Genomic DNA, 18377 nt, shown 5'->3' with positions numbered 1-18377 from the left:
AGAAAATGCCTGTGATGATACCTTCTCATTTAAAAACAAAGGAAGTATACGTCTTACTTCAGAAACAGATGCAAATTCAACCACAATATCTATCAATCAACTCTACCTCACATGATTCACATTTTTAAAAATTGAGCTATAGCCTTAGCTGTGAATTATTTTTAACTTGTAATCCTTACAACAATCTTGTCGGCTAGATCAGCATTATCCCTATATTACTGTTGGGTGACTGAAGTTGCGTTGCTTTTTGGAAGTTCCACTGAATCAGATCTTATCAGACGGATGGAAAATCTGAAGAGATATTTTGCTTAAACGAGCTTCAATTTAGCAGGTAAGATTTGATCTTCCCAAGGCTCAGCCACGGAACAACAAGAAAAGGCTCTGGGAGCTCTTGGGGAATTAATAGGAACGTGATACGATCAAAGTATGGGTCAGGCGAAAGTGTGGATGAGCACTTAGTGACTTTATGAGCTGTAACGAAAGATGGCCACAGCTATTGGACCAATGAAAGCAGAACTATAAAGTTACCAGCAGTAGTCTATATATATCTCCATAGTAGGTGAATCAGTTCAGAGTGGCACACAGCCTACCTTATGTACTCCTGATGGTTATGAGAGGAACCACATTACACACAAAGGTAATGAAATGAAGGCCAAATGTTGACACCAAACCCTCCTGATCCAGGGATTAGAAGGGGGCTCAGGCATACAGCCTGCCCTCCAAAAAACCTCATACTTAATATGATCTGTATGAGAAGGCAGAAGTCGTCCCGTCTGAAAGCAATGCAGAGTGGAGAATAGTCCATTGGGGCGCTGCCCAACAAACCCCAGGCAGCTTTGTCTAGTCTGCTTTCTTACTTGACCTAGTCCAAGGGGTAGTATTCCTTCTCCTTAGTCTTACAGTTCCCCTTGCAGATCTCAGCATGGAGTAGGTTGAGGACAAAACTAAAACTAGTTGGCTGTGCCATTGGCTCTAGCTCCAATGATCATTGCTTATTCCCTGCTTTCTACCCCATGGGCATTAGACACCCCTGGGAATTCAACACCCCTCAATTCTGGGTCCTTGTTTTCTCTTCTTGGGAGAGATCCTGTCTGAACAATAACTGAACATTTCAGGGTAGGAAACACGGAGGTGCAATAAAAGCATTTAAGATCAATATTTTAGGAGACAATTGGAAATTGCAGAGTTTGGAGAAAATGAAGGATAAAGTGTGAGACTGGTTACATTACGCTCAGATTAAAGAAGTTTTTAAAAATGACAAAAAGTTAGGGTTGCAGGTGGAGAAATCGAAGTTTGAAACAGAATTGTTAGAGCCAAAGACTAAGGTATTATCAAGAATGTATAACTTGCTGTTAAAATGGAATACACAAGACGAAATGGTTAAATCGGCTATGATAAAGTGGGCACAGGACATTGGGCATAACATTATGTTTGAGGACTGGGAAAGGTTGTGGACCAATGGGCTGAACTTCACTGCATGTAATGCTCTGAAGGAAAATGTAATGAAAATGATATACAGATGGTACATGACCCCAGTTAAACTTGCCAAAATATACCATTCGTCTGATAATAAATGTTGGAAATGTAAAGAAAATGAAGGAACATTCTTTCACCTCTGGTGGACTTGCCCTAAAGTGAAGGCCTTCTGGGAAATGATATATAATGAGTTGAAAAAGGTATTTAAGTATACCTTCACTAAGAAACCAGAGGCCTTCCTTCTGGGTATTGTCGGCCAGAAGGTGTCAAAGAAGGACCGAACATTTTTTATGTATGCAACAACGGCAGCAAGGATACTTATTGCTAAGAACTGGAAAACTCAAGATCTACCCACACTGGAAGAGTGGCAGATGCAGCTGATGGACTATATGCAACTGGCCGAGATGACTGGCAGAATCCGAGACCTGGGAGAAGAGAGGGTTGAGGAAGACTGGAAGAAATTTAAGATTTTTTTACAAAAATATTGTAATTTGGTTGAATGTTAAGAAGGATGCTAGATCATAAACAATTGTCCACCACTGAATTAGATCTGAATTTGACAATAAGTGAGATTAAGGAAAATATAAATTTTTGGAGAACTGCTAGATTCTATTTAAAGGAGCGGATGTAAGATTGTAAACAAGATGATAATTTGCTTGAAAAGACTTTATAACGATGTAAGTGGAAGCGGGAGACGTGAGGGAGTCCAAAGAAGTGATGAAACTATGTTATGATATAAGTAATGTTGTTTGTTATTTATGTTTTATATTCAAAAAAACCTTAATAAATATTAAAAAAAATAAGATCAATATTTTAGGAATGGGCAGCATGCAACAAAATGCTTCATTACTATATGCCCCGTATCAACCATTGTTATTTTATTTGCTTAACAAATTTCTGTCCAGCTCTTTGGGTAGAAAAGAAACCTTGAGGAGTGGCTAGCAAAATTAAAAACATAAAATAATATAAAATCGCAGTAGCAAAGATGAAAACCTAAGTCCTAGATTAAACTGTATAAATCTCAACATCTTAAAAATCCCAGGCAAACGAACTATGTGCTGCAATGAGTAATGCAATGCACTTTTTGGGGATTGTGTTCAGTAAGGAAGGAGAGGGAAGAAAGTAAGTTACTGGGAGCAGGGAATGTTAAGGTAAGGGGGAGTGGGGAGTTGAAGGGAGCCTAGGAAGGTGGGTAGGAAATTTATACAGATGATCCTTGAAACGGAGAGGAAGAGGGTGGGGATTAGAGGGGAGCAGGGCTGGCCCATGCATGAGGTAAGTTGGGATGACTGCCTCAGGTGGCAGGATCCACAGAGGCAGCAGATCCCAATGTCAATTTTTCCTCCACCTTTGTTCCAGATGTAGATCTTCCCTCACCCCTTCCTCCGCAGTAGGGAGGGGAGCGCCATTTTGGGGTCTGCCTCAGATGCCAAAATGTCTTGGGCCAGCCCTGGAGGGAGTAGCTGGTTGGGCGTGAATTTGGAAGACACGTCTGTTCATTCCTAGATCATCCAAAGCTGATAAGTAACAGATCATTGTTCTTCTGTCAAGTCCCAGACTTGAAGCTCACATTGCCTTAACCAAATCATGGTGATCTATTCATGCATAGCAATCAGGCAGCAAACCACAATGTTGTTTTTAACAACCTCTAGAAAAACCTGATTGCAAGGTTCTATGCAGAACATGACGGAATTAACCCGGTCCAAATGTCCCAACAATCCACTGCCCCATGAAGGGAAAAATAAACCCAGCCCAGAATGCCAAGTTCTGAGCATTCCAAAACCACCAAGCTGACACTGTAGAGGACTAAATGAGGGGGGCAATATTCTCCTGAATTCCCCACACATCCGCCTGCCTGTTCTAGATAATAAACTGTAAATCAGAAAAGACCCAGAGCATTCAGTATATTTATATACTGCTTAGGACTATATGGGAATGGTGTGGGATGCCAAGAAATCTCTGGAGAACCAACCTTTCACAGACTGTCCAGGGACAGTAAATTGTGGATTTGAAGAGAGAAGCTAGCTTGAACATCTTGGTCTAAAGTTACACCCCATGGGGGATGCCATTTCCACTTTGTATTGTTGTTGTTTAGTCGTTTAGTCGTGTCTGACTCTTCGTGACCCCATGGATCAGAGCACGCCAGGCACTCCTGTATTCCACTGCCTCCCGCAGTTTGGTCAGACTCATGTTTGTAGCTTCGAGAACACTGTCCAACCATCTCATCCTCTGTCATCCCCTTCTCCTTGTGCCCTCAATGTTTCCCAACATCAGGGTCTTTTCCAGGGAGTCTTTTCTTCTCATGAGGTGGCCAAAGTATTGGAGCCTTTGTATTGTTTGTATTAGGAGGGTACAATTAGTCAACACAACGTTACAATGAGATGTTTACAGCACTATATATGAATTCATCAGGCCTATAGTCAAGCAATGGTGAAAACTGATATTTGGCCCCAACTAAGCCAGAGTTCATCATGAGTATGGGTGTCACTGAAACATGAATTTCCTAGTGAAGTCACCGAAGAAAAGTACCTCAGAAATATGAACCTTGGAAGCTTGTAATGCAGCCTCAGATATGATGCAAGCATGAGGACCTCATAATTCAACCTTTGCCAACCTGGTGCCCCCCAGATCATCCCCAGCCAGTACACCATCCTGGGGCTGATGGGAGTTGTAGTTGAAAACACCTGGAGGGTACCAGGTTGATGTAAGCTGTCATCATTATTTTATGGGCTGGATTTCCCGTGAGCTGGAGAAGCATTCTGTCTTCCGCCACACATATGCAATACACAACCTCCTTTATCTATTCAACCCCAAGCTCTTTCTTCCAACTCAGGATGTCTCTGCCTCCCTCTTACACACCTGACCACTGCTGCCATTCGAGCAGCAAGCAGGAAGAAGGAGAGAAGGCTGGGAAATGCCTCCACTTATGCCTGGTGCTTTGCCATGTGACCCGCCAGTGAGCAGCCCTGGGAAATGTAATTGTAATAAGGGATATTGACACCCACACCCAGCTTGGCTCACCCCAAGGAGGATAGGTTTGTTCCATCTCTAGATATCAACACTATATATTTATAGCATTGTCATACAATTTGTAAGCTGTCATAGAATACTACCCAAAGAATCCTGAGAGCTGCAGTTTGTCAAGAATTGTTAGGAGAACCCTATTGCCTTCAGAGACAGGGACGCGGGTGGCACTGTGGGTTAAACCACAAAGCCTAGGACTTGCCGATCGGAAGGTCAGCAGTTCAGTTCGAATCCCTGCGACGGGGTGAGCTCCCGTTGCTCGGCCCCTGCTCCTGCCAACCTAGCAGTTCGAAAGCACATCAAAAGTGCAAGCAGATAAATAGGTACCACTCCGGCGGGAAGGTAAACGCCATTTCCGTGTGCTGCTCTGGTTTGCCAGAAGCGGCTTAGTCATGCTGTACGCTGGCTCCCTCAGCCAATAAAGTGAGATGAGTGCCGCAACCCCAGAGTCGGTCTCGACTGGACCTAATGGTCAGGGGTCCCTTTACCTTTATTGCCTTCAGAGAGCTACAATTTCCAGTTGTTTATCAATCCTTCCTCCCAGGGAACTTTAGGAATTGTGGCTCTATGAGGGTTTCCCAACAGTACTCAGCATCCTTAACAAACTACAGCCCCCAGAATTCTTTGGGTAACACTATGACTGATTAAAGTGGTATGATCCTGCTTTAAATGTATATTGCAGATGGGGCCTAAGACCCAATAAAACCACTAGAATGTGTTTGACTCAACCCCTCTTTATACATTGGTACTTATCTGCTCTTTAAAGTTTACTGCATGCATGCCGCCCCCCCCCCCCATGGCTTCAGCAAATAAAAAAAGAATATATATATATTAATCTTTCCCAGTTTCCAAGCCTCTCTCACACCAGCTACTCTGGACGGAACGATATGCAAACTAGATCTTTCCCACTGTATATCTTAATTGGCTTCATTTTACATAATTTAGCAGGCATTAAAACAAATCTGGTGTATAACGATGCAGCCAGAGCAGGTGCGGTTTGTTTATTTATTTTATTTTTTAAGAGAAGCAGCCAGATGCTGTTTTGAGATCTGTATTTTGCTCTGTGTTTTGGGTATTGATATGGTTCAAAGTGAAAACCTCAGCATCTGGTCCCCCTAATATGGCTAACCGTTTTCAGGCCAAGAGACACACATTGACCCATGGTCAACCCTCTGGGGAGTTGCATCTCAAAATTGGTGTGGCCAAATGACCTCCATAATCTCAGAGAGACTTGTTATTAATATAACATACCTGAATAGTTTCTTTTTCCTGTTTCTTTTAGGGGGGGAGAGCTTCTGGGTGGTGGACGATATTGAGGCAGTATAAAAATGGTGAAAACAAATAAATAAAACAAATAATAGGGCAAGATTTGGACCTGGAAAGTTTCAGTTTAAATTTTTAATCAGCAGACCCTCCCAGTGTCCCTGTTTTCCAGGGACAGACTTGAATTTACAGCAGATGTCCCTGTTTCTTATTTGATCCTGGAATGTACTGCTTTTCTTTAAGACGTCCTTATTTTCAGTGGAGAAATGGTGGAGGGTATGGAGTTATGCAACTCCTCAAACCAGGGAGATAAGTGACTATACAACTTTTAGAAGACATCTGAAGGCAGCCCAGTATAGGGAAGTTTTTTTTTTTAATGTTCTCATTAGGCTACTATGCTGTGCATAAGATAGGATAACCATTCCCCTTGCCCTGATCCATAGGAATTGGTGGAAATGTATTCTATAATGTTCTTAGGAAGCTGCTAGTGGTGTGTCATTGATCAGAGCTACACACACGTCTACTCAGTAGCAAGTCCTGCTGAGTTCAATAGGTAAGTGTGCATAGGATTACAGCCCAAGTGATTATAAGGAGTTGTTGATTTATGATGACGTTTATAACCTGCCTTTTTGTATTCTGATGTCTTTTTGGCACTTATTGAAAACCTCCCTTTTCCAACAGGCCTTTGAAGCTGAGGTTTTCCTTGGTCTTCATCTGTATTAGAAATGCTTTTCATACAGTTTTATTGTTTTCTCACTTTGTTTGCCACCATGGGCTCTGTTGGGAGGGAGGGTGGAATATAAATTTAATGAATAACTAAAGAAATAAATGAGAGAGAGTCATTCCGCTATGGACATCTTTTGCAGCAAGGAACCTCTTTTGCAAGAAAACTGTCAAACTTTCCTGCAGGCTGCAGGATTGTTTATTCCTGGTTAGTATTTACTACTACACCGTGTTGTAGCTCATGTTTCAGTTTAATTTTCAAGAGCCCTGCCAAAGATGCTGAGGGCAAAACAAATCCCCAGCCCACCTGCTGCTACATGCATCTCTTATTACTGAAATTTGCTGTGCTATTTTTATCGTACTTTGCAGCTTGGCCAAACAGTGGTAGGTGGCTGTAGGTGGCTCCTTTTCGGTCTCTGGCTTGATGGCTTAAACAACTAAGATGTGGAAGATGATGGGATTTGGCTGGTTTTCATAGTTGCTTTTTAAGATCTTGTACGAGGACAAGAAAAATGCATCTATTTGCTTGGGCATCATTAATGCCTTACAGAAAATTCAAGGGGCAACAGGAGATGGAGAGAAATGGAAGAACTTTTTCAGAATCAGGATCCAGAGAAAATGATAATGATAATGATGATAATAATAATGCCAAAAACATCCCTTTGGACACTGAGATCCAGCACCGAGGGCCTTCTGGCGGTTCCCTCATTGCGAGATGTGAGGTTACAGGGAACCAGACAGAGGGCCTTCTTGCTAGTGGCACCCGCCCTCCCATCAGATGTGAAGGAAATAAGCAGCTATCTTATCTTTAAAAGACATCTGAAGGCAGCCCTGTTTAGGGACGTTTTTAATATTTGATGCTGTATTGTTTTTAACACTCAATTGGAAGCCGCCCAGAGTGGCTGGGGAGACTCAGCCAGATGCGCGGGGTATAAATAATAAATTATTATTATTATTATTATTATTATTATTATTATTATTATTATTGCTGCCTCTATGCAGATACATCCTGCAATGGCGAACAAGTCATATTCAAATGCTCGATTTTCATACCAGTATGTAACAATCTTTAAATACTGAAATTTGAGATTTGAATTTCAAAATTTGATAGTAAAATATGAGATTGTGAAGGATCATTCAGCTTTGAGTTGGATTTAAGCTTTTGTTATTTGTGTTAATTTTCAGGTTATTGACATGAGTTTAAATTGCCCCCTCCATTTGGGCTGGCTTTAAAAAGACTTAGTTTGAACCAAATGCCCCAATGAGAGCGTTTCTCTCTCACACTGTTTTGAGTATCATGTGCTGCTTTTGAAATGTAACATTTCAAGAAACATTTGTAAGTGGAAAGCCTGTTTCTATGCAACAATCCTGCCCTTTGAAAGACCCCTAAATTGTTTAAATTGTTTAACCACGATATCTCCTCTCTCAGTTGGAACTTAATTTCATACCCGTTTATTAACTATCTAATTGCTAGTGAGCAAAATACATATGCATGGTAGTAATGGCTGTTTGCACTCTTTAGACTACAAAAACCATGAAGCAGGGTGACTGTGTACAAATACACTTGCAGGGAAATTCTAAGACCTCAGTGGCATTAGAAGTACTGAAAGGTTATTCTGAGAACAAACAGCCTACTTTACAAGTCAACAGTACTACTTTAAGTGTGACTTGTGGTTAAGCCATAAAAAATGCGGCTTTGAGTAGGTTTCATTGGTATAAAATCAACAAGGCTAAAATTAGGTTCCTGAATACTGGACATGAGAATTGTGGCTGATCCTACACATATTGACAGACTGCCAAGTTAGCACTGCTGCTGGTATCAAATTGCAGCTGGGTCAATCCTGCTTCTGCCCTGTAAACACTTAACAGCTGAAGTGGCAAGAGGACTGGGAAAGACGTAGCAGCTACAGGCACCCCAAAACTCAGCCCTCCAGATGTTTTGGGGCTACAACTCCCATCATCCCTAGCTAACAGGACCAGTGGTCAGGGATGATGGGAATTGTAGTCCCAAAACATCTGGAGGGCTGAGTTTGGGGATGCCTGATATAGCATATCTGTGTACCACAGACTTAAATTTGTTTAACAATAATTTCATCTCCCTAGGAAATCTGAGGAACTATAATTCTGAGAGGGTAGGAATATCTGATAAGGAATTCTTCACCATTCTTGCAAAACTACAGTTCCCAATTTTTGGGAGGGTTAATCCCAAGCAGCTAAACTTCTATAATACCGATATATGCTTGTAACACAGATCTGCAACTAGGTAACATCTTTTTTTTGCTGTGCTGGTTAACAATTTTCGTGTGGGATATCTTTTCTCCTTTTCTGATCCTGCCCTTCTGATTGACAATAGAACTTTAGAAGAACTGCAAAAGAAGTTTATGCCTGAATCAGCTTTCCCTTGAGAAAACATGGAAGAAGGGAAGAGACATTTCTGAATCTAGGTAGACAGCGCTAAAAATGCTGGTCTGCATGGACTCTAATTGCTCATCTGCAGCTTTGTTAGTATGTATGAGATAAAACAACAAAAATCATATGCATTTCTATAGCAATTTGCTGATTGCTCAAAGTGTTTTGCCAACACTTTCCCAGGAATCATTAAATGACTGTGGGCCAATAATATCAAACTACCTACTCGGAATAGGGACATAGGATTGGCTAATCCTCCATTTGTGAGTTCAGAGTAATCTGAGATTTGAACTCTTAAACTTGGATGTGTCTCAAGAGATGCCCCCCACCATGGAGGGGTGATTGCCTTAGCAAGGAGTGGTTGGTAGCTCTCCGTTCCTCAGGCAGGCCCCCAAAAGTAAACCTAGACAAAATCAGCACCTTGGAGAGAGCTCAAGGTGAGAATGCTCAGGATCACAGAGATTGCTACAGATAGACACCCAACTTTTCTCAATGAGATCCTGAAGCAACTGGCTGAGTTTTAGAGCAAGGCTAGGTAGCCGTTGCCTGGAAGCTGCTGGTTCAAGTCTCATGGCCTTCTGCAGTTGTGGGATCCTTCAAGGTTTCCAGCTGTCGTGATCTCTCCTCTGGGTTCTCTTGATCTCCCTAAGGGTCTGTGGTCAAGCCACCAAAATCTGACAGCAGAAGCATCTTTTTGGAGCTCAAGATTCTGGTGCCCATGGCCTCACATGGGATGGACCAGGGTGTGGGTCCGTTTCTTCTTTGGAGGTGAAGTTGCTGGAGGAGTGCTGATCTAGGGCTATCGTTGGATCTTAAGTCCCTCCATTCATTGGAGCCCCCCCTTCCATATACAGTTCCCCACTCCATTTCCCAGAGCACCCAGAGCCCCAGGAGCAGATGAGGGGCTGCGGAGTATTATAGAGTGAAGGGTGTGTTGAGAAAGCCCTATTCTGTGAATGTAAAGGAAAGCCACACTATGCTACCTCTCTGCCACGGAACTGTGATTATCTGTTTGGGGAACTCTTGCCAGCAACTTCAGGCTCCAGCTGGCTGAAAAACAGCTGTTTCATCAACAGAACGACAAGCCATTTCTTCTAAATCAGCAGCCAAGGCTAGAGGATGAGAAATTTAATTGAAAATTTCTTTCACATACAACAATCAATAGTTCCACATAGTGAAAGCTGTTGCAGAGATAAATCACCCTCTGCTTCATCTTTTATTACAGTCACGGTGTAGTCAATTAAATATTTTTTTAAAAAATAAATAAAACAAAAAGCTTTGCAGCTTATCATAGTATTGGCTCAGTACTTGTCCCGCACTAGACGGCAGGAACTGAGAAAGTAAATAGAGTGGATATGGGTATCTCTTTTTACAGGCCCCAGTACAATATCTGCTGTGAACATTGGCCTTCTAGCATCACCACCTTGCAGAGCTAATGACCTGGAAAGACAGGGGAGCATTTTGGGATGTAGTTGTGGCTGTATAGGTACAGAATGGGGAGATGCACGCTCAACATGAATAAACCACCCCTCAAAACTCCCACCTGGATGCACCCAAAGAGGCAACGTGGTACTCTTGACTGCTGTTAAATTTTGTCAAAAACCCAGTTGTAAGTGGGAATTATAACAGTGCTACTGGAAAATAGTTTCTCAAAAAACAACAACCCATGATGTGGAGCAACTGAGTACAAATGCACATGCACAGAAAATCAGAGAGCTCAATGAATGGAGAAAACTGTTTTCATTGTGAAAGGGGAAGTGGCTCCATTTCCTTTGTTACTCTACAGTTGCCCTGGCTGATGGGTGTTGTAGTCCAAAACAACTGGAGGGCATTGCTGAGAACTGCCTTGTAGTAACTTGCTACAACTAGCTCAGTATTTTTTAACTAACTGGCAGCAATCCTCAAGGTGTTCAGGATGGGATTTCAGGCAACTCTACCTGGAGATGCCAAGCATTGAATCTGGGGCATGCAAAGCACAGCTCTACTACTGAGCTGTGGTCCATATGTTGCATCTCTCCTCCATGGTCTGGGATTTGTATTTTCACAGTTCTAGACAACTGCTGCAGATCATTATTCTGAGTCTCCAGTTAAGGGAATTTTCCTTTTCTCCCACACCCACTTCCTCCCCTGCTTTCTGCACAGTCTGAGGAGCACAGGTGAATTTAAATCTTTCACAATGTTCAGATCCTTAATGCTGCCTATAACTCTTTGGTGCAATCCATCAGATATGCTGTTTGTATATATTCTAGAATAATTAATGCAGCTTCAAAAGTGCAGAGAAACAGCCAATTTGCACATCAGACCAGGATAAGCAAAGGCGGAATGCATTTGCATAATGGCTACCACTTGGCTAGATTTAATGTTGGCTCTGAATACCAACAGCTTATTAATGATCCTATTCCTGAAGCTGCTGCTGAAAACCGAATGGGTCTGGAGTCTCATCTGAACATAATTAAAGACCCTTGGAGAAAAATATTAGGGCATACCAGCAACCCCTTCCTTTTCTGAGCACTTCCCACTTAGAATATGTGAACGTTTTTGGGAAACATCAATGACCGGTGAAGGTCTTTGGCTTGATTTGAAATCAGCCTGGTAATTTTGAGGTTTGTTGGTCAGCATTTTGTGTGTGTGTATGGGGGGGGCCTTCCGTTTTCCCTTCTGAGAGTTCTATGCTGGCATGTAGTATCCGTATTATAGAATCATAGAATTGTATAGCTGGAAGGAACCACGATGGCCATCTAGTCCAACTTCCTGCAATGCAGGAATCTTCCGAGCACAATTCAAAGTGTTGGTGTTGACCTTTAAAGCCCTAAACAGCCTCGGCCCAGTATATCTGAAGGAGCGTCTTCACCCCCATCATCCTGCCAAGACACTGAGGTCCAGTTCCGAGGGCCTTCTGGCAGTTCCCTCTCTGTGAGAAGCAAGCTACAGGGAACCAGGCAGAGGGCTTTCTCGGTAGTGGCCCCCACCCATGGAATGCCCTCCCATCAGATGTCAAAGAGATAAACAACTACCTGACATTTAGAAGGTAGCCCTGTTCAGGGAAGTTTTTAATGTGTGACATTTTTATGTATTTTTAATCTTTGTTGGAAGCCGCCCAGAGTGGCTGGGGAAACCCAGCCAGATGGGTGAGATACAAATAATAGATTATTATTATTATTATTATTATTATTATTATTATTATTATTATGCCCCATGTGGGGCTTGAACCTACAATCCTAAGATCAAGAGTCTCATGCTCTACCAAATGAGCTATCCCATCAATACTGACCGAAGTCAGCCCCATAGGAGCATTCAGTTTATGCTCTAGTAGTAGACCAGAGCGAGAAGGTTCTCTTTCAGGTCCACTCCCAGTCCCTGCACCTCTGCCAAGGTCAGCTGGCTAATCCAGTTAGCTCCTGGGAAGGGCCCTGTGTTGCAGAGCCCATGGGGCATGCAGCATCTTCTCCAGCTCTTGCTCTGAAAGATATCTCTAAATCCCTCATCTGGTTGTTTCAGCTTGATTTGTTGTGGAGGAAGTCTAGACAAATCATGCCTTTAGAGAAATGAAGGGGAGACACACGTCTTCTTGAGAATGAACGTTTTTTTTTTTGCAGCAGCAGACAAGCTCCTTCCATTTTCACACAAGAAGTCAGATCTATCATTTCCTTTAAGTGCTCTCTCTTTCACTGCAGCACAATGGTGTATAATTTCTAATGACGGGCATGAATAAAAGTATGAAATGAAAACTCCGTGATGCCCCGAAAAAACTTATTGAAGACCAATTTAAGCATTTTAGATGGACACTTTCAGAAGGCATTATCCCTGATGGAAAAGGGGAAATACCCCAAAACCAGCTAGAGATAGCTAATAAACTAAAAGCTGTAGCACTCGTGTGCAGAGCCCAGAGAGTTCACAGACAGCAACCAGCTTCAACAAAGGTTGAAAGCGAATGGAAGTTTTTCAAACTTGAGCACCCAACCCCAACTACTCATCCAGGTACTGTACTATCCTCTTGTAAAAAATGACAAAGATACTGTTTAAATTGTAATGGGTTGTATTCAACTATATCCTACTTGGATTAGACCCATTGAAGTGAATGTGTTGAATAGTGGGAAAGATGGATGAAGGACACAGCTCTGTTGGATTCACAGCTTTTTATTGCAGCAGTTAGAACTGCTCCTGGAATCAGCCTGGCTGCAGCCTGGCTGGCTGCTTTATATAATACTAAGTAACTTATCCAGAGATATTTCAAACAATTATATACTCAAGGGCCAGAAAATGAGGTTGAGATAGAACAATTTTTGACAAAGAATGGATTACCAAAGTTGTCTCAAGAAAACAGATCAACCCTGAATTATAAAATAACACAACAAGAGATTGAAGATGTCATTCAAAATATGCAATTGGGCAAATCTCCAGGGCCAGATGGGCTTACCTCCAAATATTATAAGATATTGAAAGACTATTTGATACATCCATTAACGGAGGTTTGCAATGAAATCATGGAGGGGAAGAAAGCACCGGAATCGTGGAAAGAAGCCTTCATCACATTGATACCTAAATCAGAAACTGAAAAGACACAACTTAAGAACTACCGTCCCATCTCCCTTCTAAATGTGGATTACAAAATTTTTGCAGACATTTTAGCAAGTAGATTCAAAAAAGTTTTAAGCGATGTGATCCATAAGGACCAGGCAGGCTTTCTCCCAGGTAGACATTTGTTTGCTAACACAAGGAACATTATTGATATTTTGGAACTTTTGCAAACAAATATTAATACAAGAGCAGTGTTAATATTTATAGATGCGGAGAAGGCCTTTGATAACATTTCATGGAAGTTCATGAAGAAAAATCTGGAAGGGATGGGACGGGGATTTGAAAATGGGATAGATGCAATCTATTCAGAACAAAAGGCCAAATTGATAGTTAACAATGTGGTGATGGAAGAGTTTAAAATTGAAAAAGGAACACGACAAGCCTGCCCTATTTCCCCCTTGTTATTCATTTTGGTCCTGGAGGTGCTCTTGAATATGATTAGAGGGGACCGGTTGGTTGAAGGAATTCAGGTCGGAGCGAAACAGTACAAACTTAAAGCTTTTGCAGATGACCTAGTTTTGACCTTACAAGAGCCAGAATCTAGTACGAAAAGAGCATTACAATTGATTCATGAGTTTGGTCGGGTGGCGGGATTTAAACTAAACAAACAAAAAACTAAGGTATTGGGAAAAAACTTGACATCTTCAGAATCAGAAAGGTTTCAGAAAGAGACAGAGTTAAATGTGGTTAAAAAAGTAAAATACCTAGGGGTAAACATAATAGCCAAGAATCTGAGTTTATTTAAGGATAATTATGAAAAGTGTTGGTCAGAAATTAAAAGGGATTTAGAAAGTTGGTCACGATTGAAACTTTCCTTGTTGGGCCGAATTGCTGCTATAAAGATGAATGTATTGCCAAAGATGCTGTTTTTGTTTCACACTTTACAGATTGTGGATAAAATGGAGTGTTTCGGGAGGTGGCAAAGAGATATCTCCAAATTTGTCTGGCAGGGCAAAAAGCCCAGAATTAAGTTTAAAATATTAACTGATGCAAAAGAAAGCAGGGGGTTGCCCTGCCAGACTTAAGGTTGTATTATGAATCAGCAGCTTTCTGCTGGTTGAAAGATTGGCTGTTTCTTGAAAACACTGATGTTTTAGATTTGGAAGGGTTTAATAACGCTTTCGGATGGCATGCATATCTGTGGTATGACAAGGTTAAAATTCATAAGACTTTCAAGAACCATATTGTTAGGAAAGCAGTGTTTAATGTCTGGACAAAATATAAGGACTTATTAGAAAATAAGACCCCAAGGTGGTTATCACCTATGGAAGCTAAGGCTCTGAAAAGACCCAATATGGAGGCCAAATGGCCGAAGTATTGGGAAATATTAGAAAAAGATGGAGATAATTGGAGGCTGCAGAGTTTGGAGAAACTAAAAGATAAAGTGCGAGATTGGCTACATTATGCTCAGATTAAAGAGGTTTTTAAATTGGATAAAAAGATAGGATTCCAGGTGGAAAAATCAAAGTTGGAAACAGAACTGTTAGAACCTAAGACTAAGGTACTTTCAAGAATGTACAACTTGCTGTTAAAATGGAATACACAGGATGAAACGGTTAAATCAGCTATGATAAAATGGGCACAGGATATCGGGTACAATATCATGTTTGCTGACTGGGAAAGGTTATGGACCACCGGTATGAAGTTCACGGCATGTAATGCCTTGAAAGAGAATATTATGAAAATGATATATAGGTGGTACATGACCCCAGTCAAGCTTGCAAAAATATATCACCTGTCTGATAATAAGTGTTGGAAATGTAAGGAAACTGAAGGAAAGTTTTTTCACCTCTGGTGGACTTGCCCTAGAGTTAAGGCTTTCTGGGAAATGATATACAATGAGCTGAAAAAGGTATTTAAGTATACCTTTCCTAAGAAACCAGAGGCCTTTCTTTTGGGCATTGTTGGCCAGAGGGTGTTAAAGAAGGACCGAACATTTTTTATGTATGCAACAACAGCAGCAAGGATACTTGTCGCCAAACACTGGAAAACCCAAGATTTGCCCACGCTGGAAGAATGGCAGATGCAACTGATGGACTATATGGAACTAGCAGAAATGACCGGCAGAATCTGAGACTTGGGAGAGGAAGCAGTGGAAGAGGATTGGAAGAAATTTAAGGACTATTTACAAAAACATTGTAAATTGTTTGAGTGCTAAGATGGATGCGAGACTGAAAATAACATGGCACCCTTAAGCTAGTTGAAAAGAATATGAGAATGAGTGAATTTTAAGAGAAAGATAAATTTTGAATAAATAACATGCCCAAAGCAGGGACTTAAGACTTAGATAAAAGAATTCAAAGTTAGGGACACAATATTGGAAATTTATAGAATAAGAATTGAAACAAGGTGATAAATTGCTGGTTAAAACTGTATAAATTTGGAACGCAGGAGCGAGAGATGTGAGGAAGTCCAAAAAGCGAAGAAAATATGGTTACTAAAAGATGTAAATTCTATATTTTCTTTTCTTGTTTTGTTTTCTGTTTTTTCTGTTATCTTTTCTATTGTATTAATAAAATCTTTAATAATTTTTTTTAAAAATATATATATAATACTAAGTAACTTGAAACAGTAACAACTCACAACTAGCTAACCAATCAGGAGCGACAGCTTTCAATCCTTCATTTACATACTGGTGGCCCTGAGTGAGAACCGCTACTAATCTTAATACATAACAGAATGAACCTAAGTTGGTAATACCTATTAACTTCAGTGGGTCTACTCTGGGCAGGCTTACCACCCTATGTTTTTAACAATGTACATGAGGTGCCCTGGAAGGGTTTGCCCTAAGTGAAATCATTGACATACTGGAAATGAGTAATATTTGGGGGCAGTATTAGCAATTACTTTAAATATGTTATAGAGATTGCCCCCCTGCATAATGGTAGGGGGTTGCCTCTTCCAGCTAGTTCATATTTCCAGGTAGCATGCAAGTGAGACAAAGACCAGCTTTAGACCATTTGCTTATTATCACACAATGGTTACAGCTTATTTACAAAGACAGGAGAGGTCTGCTGGAGAATAAGACAGCAGCTTCCCTGTGAGTCAGCCCCATTTAATTCTATGGCACTCATTTCTGAGTCAACGGTGATAGGATTGCCCTATAAATGTTCTTTCTGAGGTTGACAAACAAATGCTGGAGGCCAGGCCTCCATGTGTTAAGCATGGAGCTTAAGTTCATTGGAGGCTTGAACATTTTTCTTTTGCCTGACTGTAGAAATAAAATAAAATTCAAAACCAAAGGGGGAGAATCAACTAATGTGGAGAAACCAGTGTGCGATATAAAACAGGATTATCGGTTTGCAACAGATGTCACCGAGATAGCGGAACATATCCCTGAAGCAGATGCCTTATTATTGCAAAGACCTTTCTCTGAAGCGATCTTAGCAATAGGGTACTTCTTAAGATCAGGAAATACTTTCTGGAACGGCATATTAAAAACCCCCATGAATGAATCAAGCTGAACCGAGTAAAGGATGATCAATGGAGAAAGACCTTATTTGCACTACATGTAACTTTTGATAGGAAAAAGTATGCTCTCAATCAGCTTACTACACATTCAGTCTGTATGCAACCACGATCCCATGCATATTCATGCACAAGTCATCACCGTTAGTCTTGTGGTGCATACTTCCAAGGATGCATGCATATAGAGCTGTGGCTTTATGGCAGACCTCTTGTGTCAAGGTTGATCGCTTGATTAACAGTATTTGATGGCTGGCGGCTATTAGATATAAGATGCCCTACTGCTTTTTTGGATGGGTGCCAAAGGGAATACTGTAGCTAAGCAAATCCCTTCTGCTTGGTAGCTGATTTCTGATCTTCCTGGTAGCTGATATTATTGTCGATCGTAATTTCATGTGGCTCAGTTGCATTGAATTAACTATTTTGTGGAAGAGGTACCCTACACGGATATTGGTTGACATAAAGCAGGATAGAAATATTTTACAAAATATGAAATATGAAATTTGATTTCAGCTAGGGAAGGAGGAAAGAGGAAGGAGGAAGAAGTTACCCTTTAGTGCAGGCTTCAACCTCAGCCCTCCAGATTTTTTTAGCCTACAACTCGCATGATCCCTAGCTAGCAGGACCAGTGGTCAGGGATGATGGGAATTGTAGTCTCAAAACATCTGGAGGACCAAGGTTGTGGAAGCCTGCTTTAGTGTACCTAGCAGTTAAATAGATTCTTAGGAGGGCTATTGCTTTTAGGGAATTCGGTGTTGTCTACCTTGTTGTTGTCAGTGTGCATCTCCCTATTCAGCTTGAGTATTTGTACATATTTCTCTCGAGGTTTTGAAGCAGAGGCTGGATGGTCACTCTTGTAGTAAGTGATATGCTGCATAAGTAGAGGATTGAACTACTTGACCTTTTGGAGCCTTTCCAAGTCTATGATCCTGGGATTTCATGCAGATATTATGCACACAAAAATAAAATTTATTTACTAATGTTGTTTCTCGAGCATCTGTTGCAGGTGTGGGAAAACCCTTTGACTCCGTGGGCCAGATCCTTACCAGGATTAGCCTTGATAGAATGTGGGACCACCCACCTGTCAATCACCTGATCTCGCAATGATGGCACCATTTGGTGCTTTGAATGCCCAAACTTGCAGCTTCAAAGCACTTTGCTAGCAGCAAGGTGCTGCTGAAACAAAGGTCTCCCCCACTGCCCATAACCCTGTAAATTTGCTGCTTGTTGTACACATTACCAAACTAGATGGGACTGTTCATATGACTCATTATAAGGCAGGTTCTTCACCAATATTGCCATTCATCAAATTACCTCAAATGCATAAATATGATGAATGACAAATTAGAAATAATCACATCTCCCTTGCCACAAGGCTAGAATATGCTTAGATAGAAATAATGGCAAAATGCTCAGTTCCAGTTACTTTACCAGCAGTT

General features: G+C 41.2%; 1 long non-coding RNA gene across 1 annotated transcript; it reads left to right on the top strand.

Annotated features, from left to right (window-relative positions):
* The first annotated feature begins 224 nt into the window (after window positions 1-224).
* Window positions 225-11687, top strand: LOC310852947. Its single transcript, XR_014568472.1, has 3 exons — window positions 225-331; window positions 6630-6694; window positions 8840-11687. It is a non-coding gene; the product is annotated as an uncharacterized lncRNA (long non-coding RNA).
* Window positions 11688-18377: the final 6690 nt, after the last annotated feature.

Source organism: Podarcis gaigeae, assembly GCF_964106915.1.
Source record: "Podarcis gaigeae genome assembly, chromosome: 9".
Classification (NCBI taxonomy): domain Eukaryota; kingdom Metazoa; phylum Chordata; class Lepidosauria; order Squamata; family Lacertidae; genus Podarcis; species Podarcis gaigeae.
This window is presented reverse-complemented; position numbering and strand designations above follow the sequence as displayed.